At 37.9% G+C, this 22,139-nt stretch overlaps 1 protein-coding gene across 12 annotated transcripts in view; it reads left to right on the plus strand.

Moving 5' to 3' along the window:
* The window catches only part of BNC2 (basonuclin zinc finger protein 2), a 429,408-nt gene that overhangs the window by 62,588 nt on the left and 344,681 nt on the right, over window positions 1-22,139 (plus strand). Inside the window, exon 1 of one of the 12 annotated variants that reach the window (XM_073228468.1) lies at window positions 5,084-15,478. The exons of the other annotated variants lie outside the window; for them this stretch is intronic. The gene's annotated coding sequence lies outside the window, so the exon portion shown is untranslated. Of the gene's footprint in view, window positions 1-5,083; window positions 15,479-22,139 lie in introns of those variants that run through there. 12 annotated transcript variants of the gene reach the window in all.

Below are 22,139 nucleotides of genomic sequence, written 5' to 3' on the forward strand. Positions count from 1 at the left end.
TGATAGGACTGACATGCTGCTGAATGGAATAGGAACAGACACTGCAGTGGACTGTTGGTCCATTAGTTTGCTCGGGCAGCTTGTTTTACTAAGGAGCCCTCTAATGGTTTCTCGGCAATAATTACTCTCTCTCTTCTTCATGCTATTCAACATGACAGGCACTTGCTGAAGTCACAGCTAATATATTTGCACTCTAACTGGCCCCAATGCCAAGTTTCCTTGAGTATGTTTGGCTAAGAAATGAATGATGGCCGTGTTTTTTTCTTTGAAAAAATTTCTCTAACATAGAAGACAGTCATTTTATCGGATACTAAGCAGGCATGTGGCGTAACATGAATGCTTGTGAAAAACATTGATGCATTAGCTGTGGACTCCTCCATTGTATGTCTCCTGTATTAGGAGTTGATAATACTGAAATAGGGAAAAAAACGTCTATGGGCTGTTTATGTCATGATAACTACCAACTTGAGCCAGAAGTAAAGAGGAGGAGGAAGAAGAGGTTATATGGAAATGAACCTTCAGAACTGTCTTGAGGTTGTGTGAAAAGGATTATTCCTCCATTTTAACTAACTTAAAATTGGGAGGCAATATTAGTTTTTTCTCTGTTTCAAATTAAAGAGGGTCACTTAGAATAAAATATTTCCGTTTTTTTTCCTCACTGTTTTCTCTCTCACTCCTTAGTGCAGTATGGTCAGTTTTGCTTACTGCCATGTTTGCTTTTTAAATGTCACTTGAAACTTCCCAGATGAGTATTTAAGATCTGATGAATAAGCTTGGATTCTTTTGAGAATCTCCAATGAAGTGTGTTTGCTAAAGTACAACATTTAAAGGTATTGAATATCTTGATTACCAATAGTGTGATCATTGTTTTTGCTTAACTCTTTTGGAGGATTTGAAGGTCGTAAAAAGCCTTGCATGAGAAAATACAAGAGGAAGGAAATAGTGTCAGAGAGAAACGTGGAGAATTGTGTAGGGGGATTGCCCTTAGATTTTGAAGTCGCTTTTACCAGTGTGTATGTCTGCGGGGAGGTGATGCCAGTCATTTTGGGGTTTTCTTCCATTCTTAGTCTCAGGCTTCTATTATGTTGTATATAGTTTCCTCTTTTGGGTGAGGGTGAGAAAGCATCAGCAACAACTTGATTTCTGGCAATTATTTTTTCCTAATGCTTCTAAAACATAATATAGCTACCTGGTTGAATAGCTCCTCGCTTTTTCTGTATCAGAAAGAGGAGAAAAAGAATTACCTTAAAACCATTTAAAGCACATGATGAAAATCAAGGGATTAAAAAAAACCTTCTCAAATCTATTTTCTTTGTGCCAGGTACCAGATGTTGATGTTGGCAGTGCTTAAGAGGGTCACAGGGCATTTAAAATCACTAGGCTGTAGGGAATAAATTCCAGGTCTGTTGCACTCAAGATTATTTAAAACTTGTGTTTACCTAGCTGTAACTAGGACAAAAGTACTTTTTCTATCATGCCCCTCTTAAACAGGTACCTTAGAAATACATGATCAATGAAATTGCTGCAAAAGATATTTTATGTTTCATTGGCTTTTCTTAGCATTATCACTAGTTCCATTTAAGTCTCTTTTTTTCAATGTGAAAAGTAGATTGCTTTCAACTTTGTTAGGCCTTACCTTTGAGCTACCCATTTCGAATTAGAGGATGGGCTGTGTTAGTTGGTTATATACATGTGCAAGAAAAGGCATGTATTCCATACTTAGATGATATTTCCTAAGGAGATATTTCTTGAAGATCCTCTTAGAGAATACAAAGGAATGTAATTTTGAGAAGGAAACAGGACAATATGCCCCCTTCTACGTAGTTTCTTTGGGTGAACTGGAGTTCCTTTTCTCACAGATAGGACTGTAGGGGAGGAATAAATTTCTGGGATCCTCTTCGGGTCCTTGGCTGTGTTTGAAAATTAAACTGACAAAAAACAGATTAACAGGAGAAAAGCATGTATATTTTATTTAATAAAAGTTTTATGTGGATGGGAATCTAAGGAAAGGAAGATCCAAAGAAACAGACCTGAGTATTTTATACTAGGTTTGATGAACAGTGGGTGGTCCTAGAAGGATAGGATAGTTAAGGAGTATGAGGTAATTACAGTAAACTGGGGGAAATATAGCAAAGCCTGCTTGTTGGAATGCTCTGTATCCCCTTGTCTTGGGGGATGAGGAAGCTCCTTTCTTTTTGGTATAGGGAGAGTACCTTGCACACAAGGGTTTTATGGCCTATTTCAAGGAAAAGGCCAGAAAACTGCTTTTGCCATTTTCTCCAACTCCTTCAGCTTAAGATACTCAGTATGCCAGGGTGCTTTGTTTGGGGTAGTATGTCCTTCCTGTCCCAGTCAGGGAAATAGGGTTAAGTTTCAATGCAAAAATAGGATTTTAGGAAATAAAGTCGTGAAAAACAGAACAAATTCTCACAAGAGTATCTCTTTGTGCACATTATAGATACTATTTCTTCTGGATCAGTGGATGTAGCACTGTGAGGAGTTAGATGGGGACCTTCCTGAGTTTCTCCAAAGAATTTTTGAGTATTTTTGCTGTAGTTATTAAGATTTTTGTATTTTAATCTAAACTCAAGAAATTTGTATGTATTTATAAATACAATGGAATTAATTTTTTCTAGGCTATTTTTCTCTTCTTGTTCCTGCTTGAAGAAATTAGTTTCTATTTCTGTAGAAAAGGAAATAGTACAAGTAGTCTAGCTATTAGGAAAAAAATTAGAAGGCTATAGGCCAGTTGTTGTCTCTGAGTGCTGGGATTATGACTAATTTCTGCTTTTCTATGTGTTTATATACTTTTAAGGTTTTCTACAGCTAGAGTATATTGCTTGTAGAATAAAACATGTATGTTTATTTGAGCAGATTTTGATAAGGGGTCAAACATTGCCTGTTCTAATTGCAGAAGCTGGACCCTTGGTTCTGGGATATAAAAAAGTCCTCTTGAAGTTTGTATAGCTTTCAGGGCCACCTGCCATTTGTATTGGTGGTACATACAGTCTAGGACTGACCACCTTCTTCATGGGGCTTGCTGGTAAATAAAGGAAGCAATTGTGTTTACAACTTAAATGGCAGAAAGCACTCACCATTGTCTTTACTGCTACATGATTCTTTACCTTCTACCTCCCATGTACGTGTTCTGTAGGCATATCCTTTTTATACTTAAAATGCCCGCTCAGTGTATCTGTGCAGTGGCAATGGATTACAAAGTGGTGGGGAGAGTTGTGGGATCTTTTCAGAATTTCCTCTGTCATATCTATTATAGGTTAGTGGAGAATGCAGAATGAATACCAGTCTTCTGGGTGGATGCACTGAGAATTCCTGTGTAATTTGTAACTTGCAATTCCCTTGTAATTTGTAACTCCCAGTTAGGGGAATTTCTTTAAATCATAACATGTTACACTTATTTGCATGGAAGACTAGCATTTGGACTCAAAAGACTGCCATGTTACTTTTCAAGTGTGATCTTGGGGCTAGTACTTTTAACCTCTGAGCCTTGTCATTCTCATCTGTAAAATGGAAATGCTAAAAATATCTTTCTTTGGGATCCACAGGAAAGTCTTTTGTAAATCCATTATGTTTTCATTTATTAACTAAACTTCTTTTGGCAAACTACCTAATTTGAGTGGAGGTAATTTGGATCAAATCCCTGAGTTCACAGCCCAAAGCCAAACCTGAATCTGTCCATTCTACTCGGAAGAGGGGAGGTCAAAGGTGTATGGTCTTAATCTTAATGTTTGTATGAGGTTTTGCCGACTCTAACCCCCATAGCTTCCATTTGAAAACTCAAATAGTTCTTCATTTTCTTTTCCTAATTATGTGGCAGAAATTTAGAATCGAAAGAGAGAAACGAGTAACAACCAGCATTTCTTCACACTTCCAGATCAACAGAAGGGATTCTTGGGTCCCAGAGACCAAAGAAAGAATCAGCAGGAATGCCCACTGTGAACTGAGGGATTGCAGAGCCTGCCTGGTAACTACTCACTGAGCTAAAACATTAGCTTCATGTACAGGAGCAGGGCCAGATGAAAATCAGGATTTGCATCTCTTCCCTCACCCCCCATGGATACCCACACTTCCCTTCTGGAGGCAGTCTTCTCTTTGATGGGATAGCCTTCCTTTATTTCTGGGGACCTGGCATGGAATTTTACGCCCCACCCTGGGGGACTGTAGTCTTGCACCTTTTGTTCTGGTTGTCCTGGGCAACTGTTGATGGGTGTATATTTCTGTTTAGGTGCTCTAGCTTTCTGGGTGACAAGAAACTCAAGTTTTCAGCTGGATGCTAGATATTGACAGATTTAGATCATCTTGGGATTTCTAAAATTGGTGAGCTTTAGGTTTTGGGCTGTTGTGATGCACTTACCAAGTGTACACCCTGGGAGGCCAGGGAGGTTTCATTTTGAAAGCTAAGATGTGTTGATTGTTACTAAGTTACTAGTGTGCTATGTTATGAAGGATTCTTGAGGCCGTAATGAGATTTACTGACATGATTATTTAGTCATGTGTTTGCCATGCTCTGGGAGGGGTACTTACATATTTTCAGGTGATTGTCAACTCTGCATTATGCGAGAGCTCGTTTAACGTAATTTAATGCTCTTAGCCCCAGTCTTTCTATACTTCTAGAAATCGAGTATCTAGGAAGATGAAACTATTTCTGGCTCATTAGTGCCTAGAATGGACTTGAACTCAAGTTTTCGGAGTTCAGGTTGCTTGTTACTTTGCGGGGATAAGCATAGTAGCTACCTTATGAGATTTAGAGACAAATAAAAAAAATCTCCATTAAGGGCTAGAAACAGTGACTGACATGAAAAAAGACTTAATACACTAAAACCGCCATCATTATCATTGGTTTTACTTTTTATTAATACCATCATTACTACCACCACTGTGTTTTGTAAGATAGTCTAACAGTTCGTTGGTGTGTGCCATGTTGTAGAATCTTAGCTTTTGTTAATAAATTGAAGTAAGTACTCCACTTACTATGACTCCATTTAAACAAAATTCTGCGATTTTTGACTCTTCTAGGGACCCACAGAAGACCTCGGTAGAAGACAATTGAATGGTAATTTGCACTCCTAATTTTGAATTTTGTACATTTTGTGTATATGGGTTGACTCTATTTCCAACATAGAAGGATTTATCAAATGTAATTCTACTAAAGTACATCCTTTTGAAACAGCAGGAATTCTGTGGAATCATGATTCATTGTTCAGCAGTCTTCTCTGATTCCTGGTTTCCATAGACTTCCACATGGAATATGCAGTACTTCAAGTACTTTAAGTTTACTATTCCTGTCTGCACAGAGCTTTAAGTTGAAAGACTTTAGTTATGAAATTCATTCTGATGTAATTAAATGATCAGACCTTTGAGGAATTTTTTTTTTGGTATCATTAATCTACAATTACATGAGGAACATTATGTTTACTAGGCTCCCCCCTTCACCAGGTCCCCCCAAGAAACCCCATTACAGTCACTGTCCATCATCGTAGTAAGATGCTGTAGAGTTACTACTTGTCTTCTCTGTGTTGCACATCCCTTCCTGTGCCTACCCCCACATTATACATTCTAATCGTAATGCCCCCTTTCTTCCCCCCTACTCTCTTATCTCTCCCTTCCCACCCATCCTCCCCAATCCCTTTCCATTTGGTAACTGTTAGTCCATTCTTGGGTTCTGTGATTGTGCTGTTTTGTTCCTTCAGTTTTTTCTTTGTTCTTATACTCCACATATGAGTGAAATCATTGGGTACTTGTCTTTCTCTGCCTGGCTTATTTCACTGAGCATAATAGCCTCTAGCTCCATCGATGTTGTTGCAAATGGTAGGATTTGTTTTCTTCTTATGGCTGAATAATATTCCATTGTGTATATGTTCTTTATCCATTCATCTACTGATAGACACTTAGGTTGCTTCCATTTCTTGGCTATTATAAACAGTGCTGTGATAAACATAGGGGTGCATCTGTCTTTTTCAAACTGGGCTGCTGTATTCTTAGGATAAATTCCTAGAAGTGGAATTCCTGGGTCAAATGGTATTCCTATTTTGAGCTTTTTGAGTAACCTCTATATTGCTTTCCACAATGGTTGACTAATTTACATTCCCACCAGCTTTTTAATGACATGGGACTATATTCATGATATAGTAACTGAAAAGAAGTAGACATGTAGTATGATCTCAACTTTGTGGCATGTAAAAAGGTATCTGTATAAAGAAGAAATACTAGAAGAAAATAGACTAAATGAGTAATAAATAGTGTTATCTGCTCTCTGGGCAAAAAGTTTTTACAAATAATTCTTCAATTTTTTTTAAATTACTTGTAACATCACATATTTTATATAAATTATTTAAGAAGATAGAAATTAAGTCACTTATGCCTTGGTAAAGGAGTGACTGACTGGTGCCATTTTGTGTCAGATTAGTTCTAACTCTGAAGTACTTGCTGTCTCATAGGCAGGGTAGCTTATTAGAAAGAGTCTTGGCTTCTGAGTCAGGTGGGCTTGGGTTTCCACCCCAGTGTCTTCATTTAAGAGCTCTGTGATTGGGCAGGTTGCCTCTCTGAGCTTTAGTTTAGACCATTAAACTAGGATGCCATCTCCTTTGCAAGGTTTCATCATCTTGAAAGTGGTTTGCTTTTAGAGATGCTCAGTAAGTATTTGCTCCTTTTCTCCTTCCAACTACTTTTACACCCCAGCCTTCTTCCTGGGATTCCAAAGGGTCAATTCAAGGACAAAAGGAACTTCAGTTTCATACTAGTATTTCCAGTGATTTGCCTTTTTTAATCATCTCTTTACCGTAAGTCTCATTTCCTTGGTAACCAAACTCACGACAATCATGAAGTGTCTTACTTCAAAGGATGAGAAAACTGTGCAAACCAAAATCATGATGACCTCTCTGGAGCAGTGTGTGTGAGTGTGTCTGTCCCTCAGGATCAGCCTGGGAATGTTGAGTAACAGCGTCACCGCCTTTCACTGGCCTGGATGTGCAGGGTGTGGAAAGGACTCAGGGGCTGAGATATGGTTTATAATTGCATGGCAGCCTGGCCTTCTCCAAGCATTCTTATCCCTTCCAGGATTCCTGTAATTGTCATCAGATGGCTCAGTCTCCCAAATGTTTCCGGTATTGCAGTGACTTTTGGAGTGTGTTTTAAAAAAACGGCCAGAATTAGCAGCCATCATTTGTTTGTCTGTTCTGCTATGTGTACATGAATGCAGATCAGGATGTCTGGAGTAGAGAGAATCCAGTCAGACATGCAGTCCTCCTTTTCCCTCTTGTTTCGGGCCTTTCCATTTCCTCTGTCGATCTTTTCCACATCTACTATTTTAAAGGAAAAAAATAAGTGAGGAAAGATGCAGGCAGTGGTCCTATTTTCAGCTATAGTCAGCTGTCCTTCTAGTCTCAGTACTTCTGAGAACTTTTCTAGACTATTGCATTTTTCATGGGTCTGCTAAAGGCCTCAGAAAGGTTGGGCGTTGGACAGCGAGTGAACCCTGTGAAGAATGATTCAAAGTCTTGGGCCTGTCTGTGGACATGGAGGAAATGGGTGCAGAGGAGACAGACCCTGAATTTCATCTGAAAAAAAATTTGAATAACAGAAATCATAGCATTAATTAATTGGTGCAGCAAGTATTAGAGTGGAAAGAACAACCCAAAAGCACAGAGGAAAAGATGAGAAGTGTTCAGGGAGGAGTATGTGATGCATTTTAGCTTAAAAATGAGAAAAACTTGATAAATTTGCATTCATACTTTGAATAGGTATCAGTCTAATGATTCCAATTTTAGGATGAATGCTGTCTGTACAGTTAAGATATAGGAGGAATGCCCTCAAAGACATTTGCATTTGAGTCTTTCAAGGTATTTGAAGTGTCCTTGATCAAAATCCTGTAAGTGAAAACCCCAAAATAGGAAGATGTCATGCACTGGGGTATTTTTAATCAGATAAGCTCGGATAGTTTGACCTTGACTGCTTTTCTAAGAAGGGAAACATTGCCTAAATGAAAAAAAGACAGCTAATTAAGCAAAATAAAACAGAGATGGAGTGATTGACATATCTAGAAACATATGTTTTCCTGCTCCCTCATTCCTGTAGTGGAGGTGACATTACTTAGGATTGCTCAATTAGATCATATTGGGAAGTATAAAATTCAAGAGAACTGACACAGTTTCTTCTGATTCATGCTGTTGGCTGAGAAATTGTGTTTTTTAAAAGCTACTTTGCTTTATTGGCTCTTAGTCATCTAACTAGTAAAATACTTCATTGCATGCTGGTGCCTCTGTTCGGTTAATGGTGGTGTGTTCTCTAAACTTACGGAGGCCGAGTGATGGTAACTGTTGTCATACTATATAGTTGTCATATCATCTTTTAAACTGATTGAGGCAAATATTGATGACTGCCCTAAAAACCATCCCACCTCTTCTCTTCCTAGGTAGTGGGGAATGGAACCAGAAAACCCTTGATCTTATCAAGGACAGTAGCTATCTCATGATTAATACTAAAAGAGTCAAGTCATGATAATTTCATTTCTCTTGGCAGTGATTGGTTTAAGAGTAGGCATGTGACTAAGTTCTGACCAGTAACTTTTAGGAGAATGTTGGCTAGGAAAGGGTAGTGAAATTTTCCCATCTGTAATGAAAAACAAGTTACTTCTTGGAATTTGGCTGTGAAGCTTACTAAAGCAGTGAGCAAGCATGAGGATGAACGTTACAAAAGAAAAGACAGAGCCGGTGTCATTGGCACCCAGCACTGGGCTGCCAGCTCTGACTGCTTGTTCTGTGGGAGGACTAATTATTTAAGCTCTTATAAGCTGGATTTTCTGTTACTTTAGTCCTACCTAATAAAATGTTTCTGTGCTTTAATCATGCCCTATTCTATTATTTTCCCTTCAGATTTGTAAAGCAGTTCTTGCAGTTTAGAACTAAGTCACACAATCCACTGTTTATCATTTAAAGTACTTTGAACATGTTTCACAACACTGGAGACAAGTACCCTTTTTTGGTGGGATTGCATGCTAGAATTGAGTCTTCCCAGGGCAGGTGCACTCTTGCCAGTGAAGTCATCTTGACCATCATGTTTTCACCACTCTGGGTACCTTGTGATATTTATTTTCTTTCTCTTGTTTGTAATTTGGGTACTTTTTGCTTAGGTGACTCATTTCTGCTTTGGATATTGGGATTGATAATAAGAGAAAGAAGAGGTGTTGGGAAATAGTCTAAAAAATACGTTCAGTTGTTAGAGTGGTTATTCAGTTTTCAGTGGGTACTTTGGGCTAGAAGGTTTGTTTTGGTGTCTCGCTCTGTTGACAGTTCTGCACTATATTTAAACTGTTTCTTGTATATGCTGCCTTTTAGTTAAGAAAATTTACTTTATTTCCTGAGATGAATTATAATTAGGACTGCTTGGTACTGAAATCTCTCTCAATACCACTAATGAGTTACAAATGTTCTAAATGGTGTCCTTATGAATGGATTTTATTTAGAGAGGAATCTACTTATTTTAGTTAACTAATCCCTTTGCTTTGGTATTATGCATCCTTTAATAGGCTCTCATGTTCCTGTTCCATATGGGATTCCTTGTGAAATCAGACCTCAGCAAACAGTGTTATTAACTTTCAGGGTCAGTGGTACTGAATATGTCAATGAAGTTTGTTGGCTCCACATAATCTTGTTTTTATAGCACTGTTGCTTTTTATGCACTCATGGTAAATGTAATTCCTTCCCTATTCTTGCAAAGTGAATTTTGTTTCTTAGTTGGTTCTTTTCTGGTATTTATGCTGGCATAAAATAACTGAACATATTTGAACTGCCATATCCCCCCTCCCCCAGCCTACTCCTGCAGCTCCTTTTATAGTCTGGGAATGGTCTTCTTAGCTCTTTCAATCTCGAGATATTGTGTAGCTTTGTCCTTTTGCCAAAAACCTGAAAATGTCCCAGTAGAACTAACTGGTTACTATGTGGAGTCATAGTGAATTAGTTTGTCCAGTTCATAGGAGTCATTATTTTACCCTTCTCAAGGACCATGCCCTTCTGTTTTCTGAGGAAAGCAGACAAGTTAGTGAAGTTTTGTGAACTTGACCTATGAAATTATACTTTTTAGGTTCAAAGACTGTCTTCTGTGCTTACTAGTTGCATGCCCTTGGGCAAAGTTATTTTACTTCTCTACATGCTTCAGTATTCTTCTGTAAAGTGGAGATTATAAAGCTACTTAACCTGTGGATTGTTATGAGAATTATATGAGAAAATTTATGAAAAGCTCTTATAATAGTGCCTGGTACATACTAAGTGAATTATTGATATATCTAGTTTAAATGTTCACAGTACACAATAAAATGTTTTTCTTCTTTAGCCTCCATGACCACCCAGTGAAGAAGGAAGTATTATTAGCAATATTTACATGGCAGGTCATACACAGTGTCAATGTGTCAATATGTAAACTTTGTTACTGGTAACAGAGTTGGGATTATAATCTAACTGTCTAATTCATTATATGAATTGGGTCTTTATGAAGTGGCCCTGATTTGGTGATGTAGAAGGGAAGGGCATAAATTCCTATTCCTTATCTGGCCCAGTGGTGAGCCAGTTCATGCATTCTAAAATTATTTATGTAATGGATACCAATAATTCTCACTTTTCACAGTCCCAATATGCACAATTTTAAATTATTATGGTTGATTAAATAACACCAATCCTCCAAGAGCTCCATTCAAATGTCAGTTGTTATGTTATATTCACCATAAGTAATTCTGTGAAGGACAACCTAGCACATGCTGTTATTTGGTTCATGCACAGACGGCAAAGCATGTAGCCGTGTTGCCTCCTCTTCTCCTGGAGATAATCCCACATAACATTTTATAAAATGGATAATTCAAAGAGGGAATTGGCCTTCAAAGATCAAAGTGCAGCAAAGAAGGAAAAGGTGACAACCCTGGAAGTGAAATTTAAATCAGTTATAAAGATAGTTCTAGAAAAATAGCACCATGGAAGTGTCAACACTGTCACTATTGTAGAGAGTCTACATACTCTACAGATAGTGGAACTTAGTGAAAAATAATTTATCATAAATTAGGCAAGTGGGGCAAACAGGATGAAGACCTAGTGGAAGAATGTACATTGGCAAAACACATCCTATTAAAGGAATTCCTCAGAGATACTTCATGACAGTGAAAACACAAAGGATAACATGTTGGAAGCAATTCACACTTGGAAAGCAGAATCCCAGTTCACCAAGGCATACAGAAGATACTCACTTGGTGTTTTAAATTAAATAGAAGAAAGCAGAACTGTTCAAATTACTCTTGATCTGTTTTTTATAAAGAAATAAAACACTTTAATTCTCAAAGTTTCTCATGTTTTCAATTACAGTGAACCAAATAAATGTTTTACTTTCTTTTCATTTTCCTATACATGTATAACTGATAGTATAAGAATTTTTAATGTTTCGACAAAAGAAATGTTGGAGGTCATGGAAAAATCATAATTTTCCCATTGATTAAAGATCACTTTGCCTGGTTTCAGCTTGCATGGTCATTTTTATGGTCATGCATATTATGGTGCAAAGCAAGAGCTGCCTGTTTTTATTGAGTCAAGGCGGGAGGCAGTCTTGTCAGTGGTGGGCATATAATAATACAGTGATGCCTTATGAAACATTTATTCCAACATAGATTTAAGTGTCTGCCATGTGCCAGGCTGCATACACACATGTCAATAAAAAGCTCTTTTTCTCAAAGAATTCACATTTCAGTTGATTAACGAAAGACAAGATTATTATACCACAGCATATGCCTATATTATATATTTGATGTTTCTTTGAATGCATTGATAGGGAAATACCAGGCATTAGAAGAGTGGAGAGGAAAGACATCTAACTTATTGCCTAGGAATATGAGGGGTGGGAAAGACAAGGAGACAACCTGGAGGACTTAAGAGTTAATTTGGAAAAGCTGTATTAAAGACTGAGACAGTGGCGAGGAACTTCTGTGTGGAGGACATTTTAAAAAGTTGATTGTTTCTGGAATGTGAAGAGCAAGGTAGGGGACAGATTAGCATTGCCATGGAAACTGGGGGCAATCGGAGAGTCCTTGGGATTTTCCCCAACTTCTTTTAAATTGACATATAATTGATACACAGTAAAACTGACCCATTTTAATATATAGTTGAGTGTGTTTGACCTAAGTCCTGTAACCACCACCACAGTCATGGTGAAGAGCATTTACCTTACCCCCTTAAATCCTCGGTGCCCCTGAGTGGCTAACCCCTTCTCTCACCTGCAACCCCTGGAAACCACTGCACTGTTTTCTGCCCCTATAGTTTTGTCTTCTCTAGCATGTTGTATCAGTGGAATCATGCAGTATATAATTTTTTAAGTCTGACTTCTTTCACTCAGTGTGACGCTTGGAACATTCATCCAAGTTGTTAGCATGTAAAAGCCTTTGGTTTTTTTTTCTTTCTTTTAGTTGAAGTATCATTGATAGTCTTACATTGGCTTCAGTTATACAGTGGTTCAGTAGTTAGCCATATTATTAAATCCTTAACTCCACTAGTGCAGTTACTATCTGCCAACATAGGAAGATGTTACAAATTCACTGGCTATGTTCTCCATCCCTGTGACCAACTTACATTATGATGGAGAATTTTTGTGATCCTTTATCCCCTCACCCTCCCCACCCACCCACCCCAGTCTCTCCCTCATGGTAACCACCAGTCACTTCTCAGTGTCTGAGTCTACTGCTGTTTTGTTCTGTTATGATTTTAGATTCCACAAATAAGTGAAATCATATGGTATTTGAGTTTCTCCACCTGAGCCTTTGGGTTTTAAGCAGGAGAATTATCTTGATTGGAGGATGGATTTGAGAGGAGCAAGACTAGAGGATTTTACTGTAATTTAGGCAGGTGCTAATGGAGGAAATTGTAAAGGAGAGGCTTGAACTGAGAAGTGTGTAGGAGGTGCAGTTGCTCTCGACTGCAGTAGGGAGTACTGGAGTAACAGTAGGTGGGGAAGAAGAGACCCTGTATGTTGGATGTGTTTCAGGGAAGGAGTGTGGAATTTTCTTGAGATGACGCCCAGAAGGAGGTGGGCATGTGAAAGAGCTGCATCCTCTCCTTCCTTATCCTCTCATTTTTGCCAGAATTGAATTTTCTAGGCAAGACCTTGCTTAACTAAAAGGCTTCTATTTCTCTTCATTCTACAATATCATCACCAAGAATTTGTTCCCAAAGCCTTGGTTTGGAACTATTGCATTATTATGGAATAAATCTGCCATTTTTTAGAAGACTGTCCTCTGCTTACAGCATCAGTTAACTCACTTCATCTGCATTTACCTATTGTTTTCCCAAAAAACAATATGAATGTCTCTAGACAGGCTATGGTGCATGGAGCTGGAAGTCAGAGTCCAATAGTCATGAACTGGCAACAGGTCAGGAATTCTCTTTTGTGAAGATTATTTCCACAGGAGGAGTTCTCTTGCCCTTTATTTTAGGAGGGTAGTATCATTTGAACCAGTTTGAACCATATGGGCTGGAAGTAGTGGTGAAGGAACATGATATTATCTATGTTTATGAAATGGCTGACTCACTTTCTGTGCAAACTCTGATTTAGTGAGGATTCTGAGTCTACATCCAGGCTAATGGGAGAATTCTGTGCTTGATTAATAATAGAATACCTTCCTCTGGCCTATGAAAGAAAGCACCCTGAGAAATGGTGGTGGGCAAAGTATTTACCCCACTGATGAAGAACTTTTCAGAAAGGTGATTCACCACACAAATGCCTGTACCGAAAAGGTATTGGATACAGAATTTGCTCACAGCCATAGTTAGAACTAACACAGCATTTTACAGTCAGGTCAGTTCCATGAGGTAGAGTATTTTCCTCTCCTCTTACATATGGGGAAGCTGAGATACAGAGAGGTCAAGTTAACTTTCCTAGAGTCAGACAGCTAGTTTTAGCAGAGCTGGAATGCAAACCCAGGCTGTCTGGATCCAGAGTCCATCCTCTTCCACGTGTGCCATGCTGTCTAGAGTTCTGGAATGCTAGCATGGGAAGGACTCAGAAACTATTTCCCACTTCTCATTTTATAGTTCAGTGCAGTGATGTCCAGAGAGGGCTCTGAGATGACTCACTCAGGAACACAGAGGATGGTGGAGGCAGCCGAGCTTCCCCCCGCCCAGGGCTCTTGCTGCTCTTGAAAATTTTGTACCTTTGTCTTGATAGGTTGTCACTTTTATATGGTGAATAAAAGTGTTGCTGAAGTAGGGGGACTGGCAAATTTGGTGTTTAATACCATGTTTTTCCTTGGCCTTAGCTCTCTTTTGCCCTGGAATTTACTAGCTGGCTTTCTTCCTGTCCCTTCTGTCACTTTATTATTCCCAGTGGAGCCTGAAATCACTGATAACTGTTCTCTAGCCTGTCCTGTTTGACCATTGATTGTCTGATCTTTTGCATTTTCTAGTGTGTCGCAGTAGCAGTTGGGGAGGGGAGCAGCTGCCCAACCAGCTGGTGAGAGTTGAGTTTTGGAATGGGGGAGGTGAGAACTATTATGGGGTTGGGGTATTACTGTGCAGATCAAAGACTTTCTTCACTCAGCGGTTCTGACCTTTTTGATTTTGAGCCTCCTGCCCCACCCACCCACCAAGCTCACACTCCCCACATTTGGTGCAGGCATCTTACCTTTGCTGTTGGGGTTCAGAGCTAGACAGACAGTGCTGATGAATTTGCTTGCCCAAGCACTTATTCACATGAAACCTTGATTACACAGGGAGTCTGGAACGCAAGTAGAGCTCTTGCCGTAACAGTTTACATGTCATATTTGTTGCAGTTTTATTTTGAGGAGCCACAGTTTGGGGGATAAGTTAATTTTCTTTAACATTTGCTAATCTCTTTCTTTAAAAATTCCCTGGTATAAACTTACTCAAGAGACTGATGCTTCTCTTGTTTCCTCCCTTTCTTTCTCCTTTCCTCCTTTTCTCCCTTCCTCCCTTGTATAGTGAGTCTTTGTATGTAAAAATTGAACTCCAGTTCTGGTTTTGTCCACTTACACTGCCCAGGAATGAAGTTGCATATTAATGCATTATAGGCACCAATCTCCCCTGGCTTACTCTTTCTCCACATTCTCTATGATTAAAAATGTCCTTCTCGATTTCAACTCAAAGTACCTGAAAAGGCTCCTTGTTTAGTTAAGAGAAAAGCAAATTTCCCCAGGTAAGTTCCCATATGTTTTCTGTAAAAACTGGCACACACATCCCTTGTATTTTACCCCTGTCAAATGAGGTCCTTGTAAGAGTAATCAGCCAGCCTAAGCCACTCATCTCTTTTTGCCTGCCTTTTCTTGGGTAATTTTAACTCTTTTGGTGCTGTTCAGGAGAGTTTGCCTCTTCCTGTCACAACAGAAGGGTTGAATTCCTGAGACTGCCACCTTCCTCTTGGTTTCCTCAAGTGAACATTGAACTCCAGAACTGCTCTTCTGAATAGAGGCATACGCACAGAGGTGAGTTTTCCTTCAAGGCCCTGGGAAGGGCCCCAGCAAAAGTGTTCATGTGTTCATTTCATTTTATAAAGTTTGCACATATTTTTTGCATGATTTTTCTTAAAGGAAGCCCCCCAAAGTGTACAAGCTTTAGGCCTTAGCTGACCTGCATCCACTCTTGAGTAGTTGCCTTCAAGAAACATTGAGTAAGAGCTTCTAACACTTTAAGTAATCACCAGATCCAGCTTCTTTCTCTGTGGCCTTCCAGTTGTGGTATAAAAGTGTGAAAAAAGGTGTTATTTTTCTAATTCTGATCTCTGAAAATGCAAAACAGCTGGTCATCCACAGTGTCAAAAAGGAGGCCTCAGTAGAAACCCTGCCGGAGGGGATACTTCTAGGTTTGGGCGATCCATTCGTACATTGCAGTGGATACAGATTAACTTTTATCTTACGGAGAGTTGAGTTTGGCAGTGAGTTTAAAGTTGTAGTTATTCTTCTAATATGCAATCACAGTCCCTTTTGAAAAAATACACTGGAATCTGTGAAATGCAGTGTAGCATAGGCACATACATAGAAACTTTAATTGTTCTCCTGGGCTCATGTACCTAAGTGGTCATTTTCTTCCTGTTTCTTCTCCCATTCCCATTACTTGCCAAATCTGTAAGTTGATTGTTTAATTTGCATTGCTTCTTGGAACTGTCCTGTCCTTAAAAAAAAAAGTCTCATCACAATTACTGGGTTTATAATGTGAATTCATGTCTCTCTTTTACTCCTTTCAGTCTTGATGCTCTACTCTAAGCAGGTTGTGGTACCTTGAAGGGTCACCTCCTCTATTCCTTGGGGTTGGAGGCTTTTAAAAACATCTTACTTTATCACTCAAAGTGCTCAGCTCCCAGACTTCATCAGTTACCCTCTCTGATCAGAATAAGCCCACCATTCTGTGTTCCAGGACCTCTTTGGGGACAGGTGAGCTTATCTTTCCACCTCCTTCTCTCCTAGACACTCTTTTTATATTGTGTCCTAGCCATATTGTTTCCCAGGTATGCCTCCTATTTTGCAGTCTTCCGTTTTAAGGTACTTTACTGCTTTGTACCTTGTGGGACAGTTGTTAAGTTTGTATAAGACTCTAGACCAGATTTAAAAATTCTGTAAGGTGCTTTGTTTTATTTATTTTTAGTGGTGGTCAGTGTCCAAGTGCTCAGTGAAAAGGGTAGCACCAGATTACTACAGAAACTTTCGGGAGCATCGCACTGAGTAGTTGTCCCCAGCTAATGTCTTCTGCACCATGCCACAAGCAGCTTCAGAGTGGGAATAAGCTCTCTGAATCTCTAGTGCTAGAACTGTGCAGCTGCAAAGTCTCTTGGACTAAAAAGATAGTTATATTTGTTTCTTATTCCTGTGATGCTTTCCTCCATTCGTTGAATAGGATTTTTCTCTCTGTATTTTGAATTTGTGCCAGACTCACTGGAAAAAGGAAATTGGATACTATTTCACTACTAATTGAGATATCACTACTCACTAGGTATTTGAAGTGTTCAATTAAATGAAAAAAAATCTTCCAATGCTTTTTTGTATGTGTCAGAAAAAACTTTGAAAAATTTAAATGAATTAAAAAATTTGTATTTGGAAAATATACTTTTGGCTAATTGGGTTGTTACATAACTTTGATTAGTAGTGATTGATTTAGTTTAAACAGGGCCTTGATATTTTATTTGGGTTACTTTTTAAAAAATATTTCTAGATAGTAGGGAAGGACCATGAATATAATAGTGATTTAAATAAAGTAGAGGTTTAATTAGTAGATTCTTAATTTGAGTTGTATAGTTATTATGATCAAGTACTAAGTAAATAATACAAAGCAGGGCATATTATTTGAAGCTTTTATCAGCTCTTCCCAAATAGATCTTAAATCTAAATCAATATTAAAAGTATCCCAAATAATATAATTATTTCATTACACAACCTGAGCTTTGGGTAAATTTGTAGACTCTTGAACCCTGTAACATACAGAAGAGTAAGCTTAGATATAACATAAGCATAAATCATTGTGACTTACATGATTTATCTCTTCAGCAGAAATATTGTACTCAGAATAAAACTGCAGTCCTGGAAAAAAATTTTTGATTGAGTTTTGTGGGACTAGAGGAGGTTTTAGGGTTATGTTTATGTTTAAGTTTAATTTGAAAAGTAAGTTAAGATTTATAGTGAGCAGTGCTAGAATGCTTTTTTTAAAAGCTTACGAATAAAAGCAAAATCTGAATCTGATTTTTTGGAACCAAGTTCAGGAAATATGGTACAATTCTAAGTTAATTATTTCCCTTAATTACACCTTATTTGCAAGTTGTGCGTTTACAATATTAACACGTGTAATACCCTGTGATTTGATATGTTTAACTTTCTACTAGACTCAGGCTTTTAGATTTTTGGACTCCAGAAACAACAGAATGTAAGACCTATCTTTGCTTGTATCACTTAATGATTATACTCTGATGTTTTCATTGCATGAAATACACACATCTGATTTACTTGAGAATAAAATGCTTCAAGATTTAGGCATGCTTACCTTCTATGACAGAATATTTTCTTCATCCACAAATTCACTTTCTAAAAAACAATAATAATCAAGTTCATACACTCTGTTAGGAAATATAGTGGATATAATGGTGAACAAAACAGAAACATTTCTTTCTTGCTCTCAAGGTATCTTCGAGTCTGGTAGGGGAGAAAAATGAGAAACCAGGCAGCCACAGTAGTGTGTGTTAAATGCTGGGGAACACTGAGGCCAGAGTCCCATCAGCACATTCAGGAGCGTGCCAGAGACTTCTGGGAGGGGGTGACACGTTTGCCTCTTACTCTTCAGAGCTAACTAGGTGAAGTGAAGAGTGGCTAACAATGTTCCTGGCACAAGGAACAGCATTGGTAAAAGCCCAGAGTAAAGAGAAAACTGAATATATTGAAGACTAGTGTCTTGCCAATGGGTTTCAGCCACGGACCAGTTCACTATGAATTCAGTGTGACCAAAGAAATGACAGGAGCACATTCTTGGGGTGAAAGGGTTATACCCAACTTTATTTCCACGCTGGCTGTGGCTGGCCAAACACTAGAATCCTGTCCACTCAGAGCGTGTCTGTATGCAGCAAGCCTGTTTCTGCCTCTGGCCTTCTCTACCCCCGCAGCCGTCTCAGTCTCTGTCCTCGGCACTGCCACCACTCCAGCCTCTGCTCTGCTCTCCTGCAGCCTTGCAGCTGTGCCACCAGATTGCCCAGAGCACTGGGCGGAGCTCTTTATACAGAATCAGTAACAACATATTACCCACACATGTGTAGTGAGCTAGCCAACCAGGGCCAGGTGAGAATCCTGGCCATAGGAATCTTCACTTTATCCATAACTAGTATGTTAAAACTTTAGGCACGTAAACCTCAGATAATCAGAACTCTGATTTTGGATTAGGAAATTTTTCTTTTGTAGTTTACTTTGATGAGTAGAAGAGAAATGAGAACAAAGTTATTGGTTGATTTCCTCCTCCCTTATAACAGAAATAATCACTTATTTTAGAAAATTAAATTATGCAAAACCATCAAGAATTTAAAATCACTAATAATCATATTACCCACAGATAACCTTACTTGTCATTTTGTAACTATCCTTTCACATTTTTCCTATGCATTTTTAATTTTATAAAGTTGGTATGATACTGAACATTCTGTTTTGTATCTGATATTTTGTATTTAATATAAAAGTCATTACTAATTTTCATATCCTTTGAGTACTTATAAAATAAGAATTTTAATGGCCATATAATATTCAGTCATGAACCATTATTCATTTATAGAGCCCCCATTATGGGAAGTGTAGGTTGTTTCCAGCTTCTTGCTCATTAATATTGCTGCAATTAATGTATTTGAATTTAAACGTTTGACTAAGTTTCTGAGTATTTCCCTAGGGTAATAAAAAGGTATGTCCTTACTTCTGTACCCCTGCTATTTTTTTGTAGTTAAACTGCTTGTTGACTATCACCACCCTCCCAAATCAGTCTAGCCTTGATGTGAGATCTTGAATCTAGATCTTCAGATCTTTGGCATTTAGACCAGTGCTTTCCAAGACACCTGCTTGAAGAGCAAATTTGGAAATTAGTCTCTTTGCATTTATACAAGTAAAAGCATAAGTTGAACTGGATGTTATATGGCTGGACATGAAATGTAAGACTGGTGTTTTATGTTGCTATAAATGTGAAACTACTATATCCATTTTTTTACATGTCTCTAGAAATGTTTTATCCAGGGAATTTTTTTAAAACAGAGGAATTAAATATTTTGTAGAGAATGATCTTTAACTGTATGGTTAAATAACCTTACTGTCAGTGACTTGGTATATATCTTATTAGATAATTAACTCTGTAGATTTGAGAATCAAGAAAAACATAATTGCTTCTTGGGTAAGCATTTTTTTCTTAAAGATGTCAAGAGTTATTTTGCATAAACTAGGAGATCCTAACAGGAACCAATTAACTGAAAAGGGATTTTTTTTTTTTTGCAGATTTTGTACTATATCAGGGCTGAAGTCCTGTTTTCTTCATCTGTTCATCCTCTGTGCACTGTAGTGCCAGTCATATCATACTCAGTAAATGGGCCCAAAAAACACTTTAAAAATATAATAGCTTTACTGAGGTATAATTCACCTATGTAGGCTGTTTTTATAGGTTTCAGTGGTTTTTAATATATTCAGAATAGTGTAACCACCATCACAATTACAGGACATTTTTAAACACATATTTAAAATTTTAACTATGATCCCCAACACTGCCATCCTCTGCGGCTGTAGGCAACGGCTGATCGCTGTATATCTCTATGGATTTGCATATTCTGGACATTTCATACAAATGGAATCGTGTTGTATGTGGTATTTTGTGATTATCTTCTTTCACTTATATTTCACCAAAGAATATTATATATGTATATCATATTTTTCTTTTTCCGTATACCAGTTGACGGACAATATTTTTTAATACCTTAATGCATTTGTGTAGGCTTATACTACAAAATAAAGAACTAAGGAAGAAGTAAAGTTGCAAGACCCCAAATTGGAGATGTGTTCAAAGTTTGTTAGTGGTGAAGGTTATATAAATGAGTTTACAATTAAGTTTCTGTGGTTGTTCGGTCTATGGGAAGAGTATCTCATCAATCAGTGTATCTTGTCAGTTCTCTCTCTTGAATACTTCTTAAATCTGCTCTCTTCTCTGTATCTCTGGTAATTTAAGCAACACCTTTCATTTGGTCATTGCGTTACCTCTACCATCCCCTAAAGCAGGCAAAAGGAGCATTTCTAAAAGTTCATTTTCCCTTAGGAATCAGAATTCCTTATGATAGCCTGTAAGGTTACCTCACATCAGGCTCTTGCTGCCTTTCCTGCTCTCCCCCTTCTAGTCTCCATTTTGTATTTAACAAAGGATAATAGAGTTCTTTCTGAAGTTGTTAGGTACCCTAAATTTCAGCTTGTACCACTTCAAGAACTATGTGTTAAGGACCCCTTTTGGAGCCTGGTGTAGTGGGTGGAAAGAGCTCATGAGGTCTAGGGCCCACTGTACATCAGAAACATACTTGTTTCCTTTGAGCCTCTTATCTACAAAATAGAGATAACACCTTATGAGTTGTCATGATTAAAGGAGATACTATGAAAGTATCTGACACATGTATGTACTAAATAAATTATGTCCTTTCATTTTTCATTTAGATTGTTGGTAGAATGTAGTGGCGTAAAGTGAGTTTGATATCAACCCCCCTTTTTTTTCTGGAAAGAGAGATAGATTGTGATGATTTCCTGAAGTAGTTAAGGCTTTTTTCCTTCCAGAGTCTGTATTTCTGTCTCAGAATCCTGTTTTTGTGAAGTCTCTGTAATTTTATTACTACTCTAATGCCTTTGCCTATCAGCATTACTTCTGTGTGTTACACCTGTAAAAAGACAATCATTTATTGTTTTTTTTTTCTAAACTAGATTTTCTAAAATATTTTATTTCTAAAGTATCTTTATGATATCCTCATTACAAAATTGTCCATTAAAAGAACAAGAAAATTCAGAAAATAGGGAAATAAAGAGAAGATAAAATTCAGTTGCAAGCCAGTCACTTCTGTGACCATTGTGGTTCATGATTTTTCCAAACTGTTCTATGCATACATATACACACGTGCCTATAGTTTTTGAAATAGAAGTTGGTGACATTTTGTTTAATTACTGTTTCCATTTGCCAGTACAGGTGTCTTTCAGTGTTGGTATGATGGATGTATATGATTTTTTATGGCTGCATAGGATTCCATTGTATGGGAGTACCATAATTACTGTCACCAGACCTCTTTGGATGGACATTTAGGTTGTATCTAACTTTTGGTTGTTATAAACAGTGGTGGCTTTCATTGTGAAATCATGAGTGATCGTGTTATGCCTTTTACCTCCTGAGTTAATGGTTCTCATGAAATAATTTCCCTGAGGTTTAACATCAGTTCCAGTTTAAACTTGCTCCACTTACTTTTCACAGGTCTTTTGTAGTGTTACTACTCATGTAACCATACTTTCTCCCCTTTCATTTCCATATTTTACTCTTTATCTGGTGCTAGTTTTCTGATTTCTTCATACCTCCACCTCCATTTACCTTGGTAAAACTTTTCATTTTCTCTTTGCCCCATGCTGC

Source organism: Manis javanica, chromosome 2 (genome assembly GCF_040802235.1).
Source record: "Manis javanica isolate MJ-LG chromosome 2, MJ_LKY, whole genome shotgun sequence".
Taxonomy (NCBI): Eukaryota; Metazoa; Chordata; class Mammalia; order Pholidota; family Manidae; genus Manis; species Manis javanica.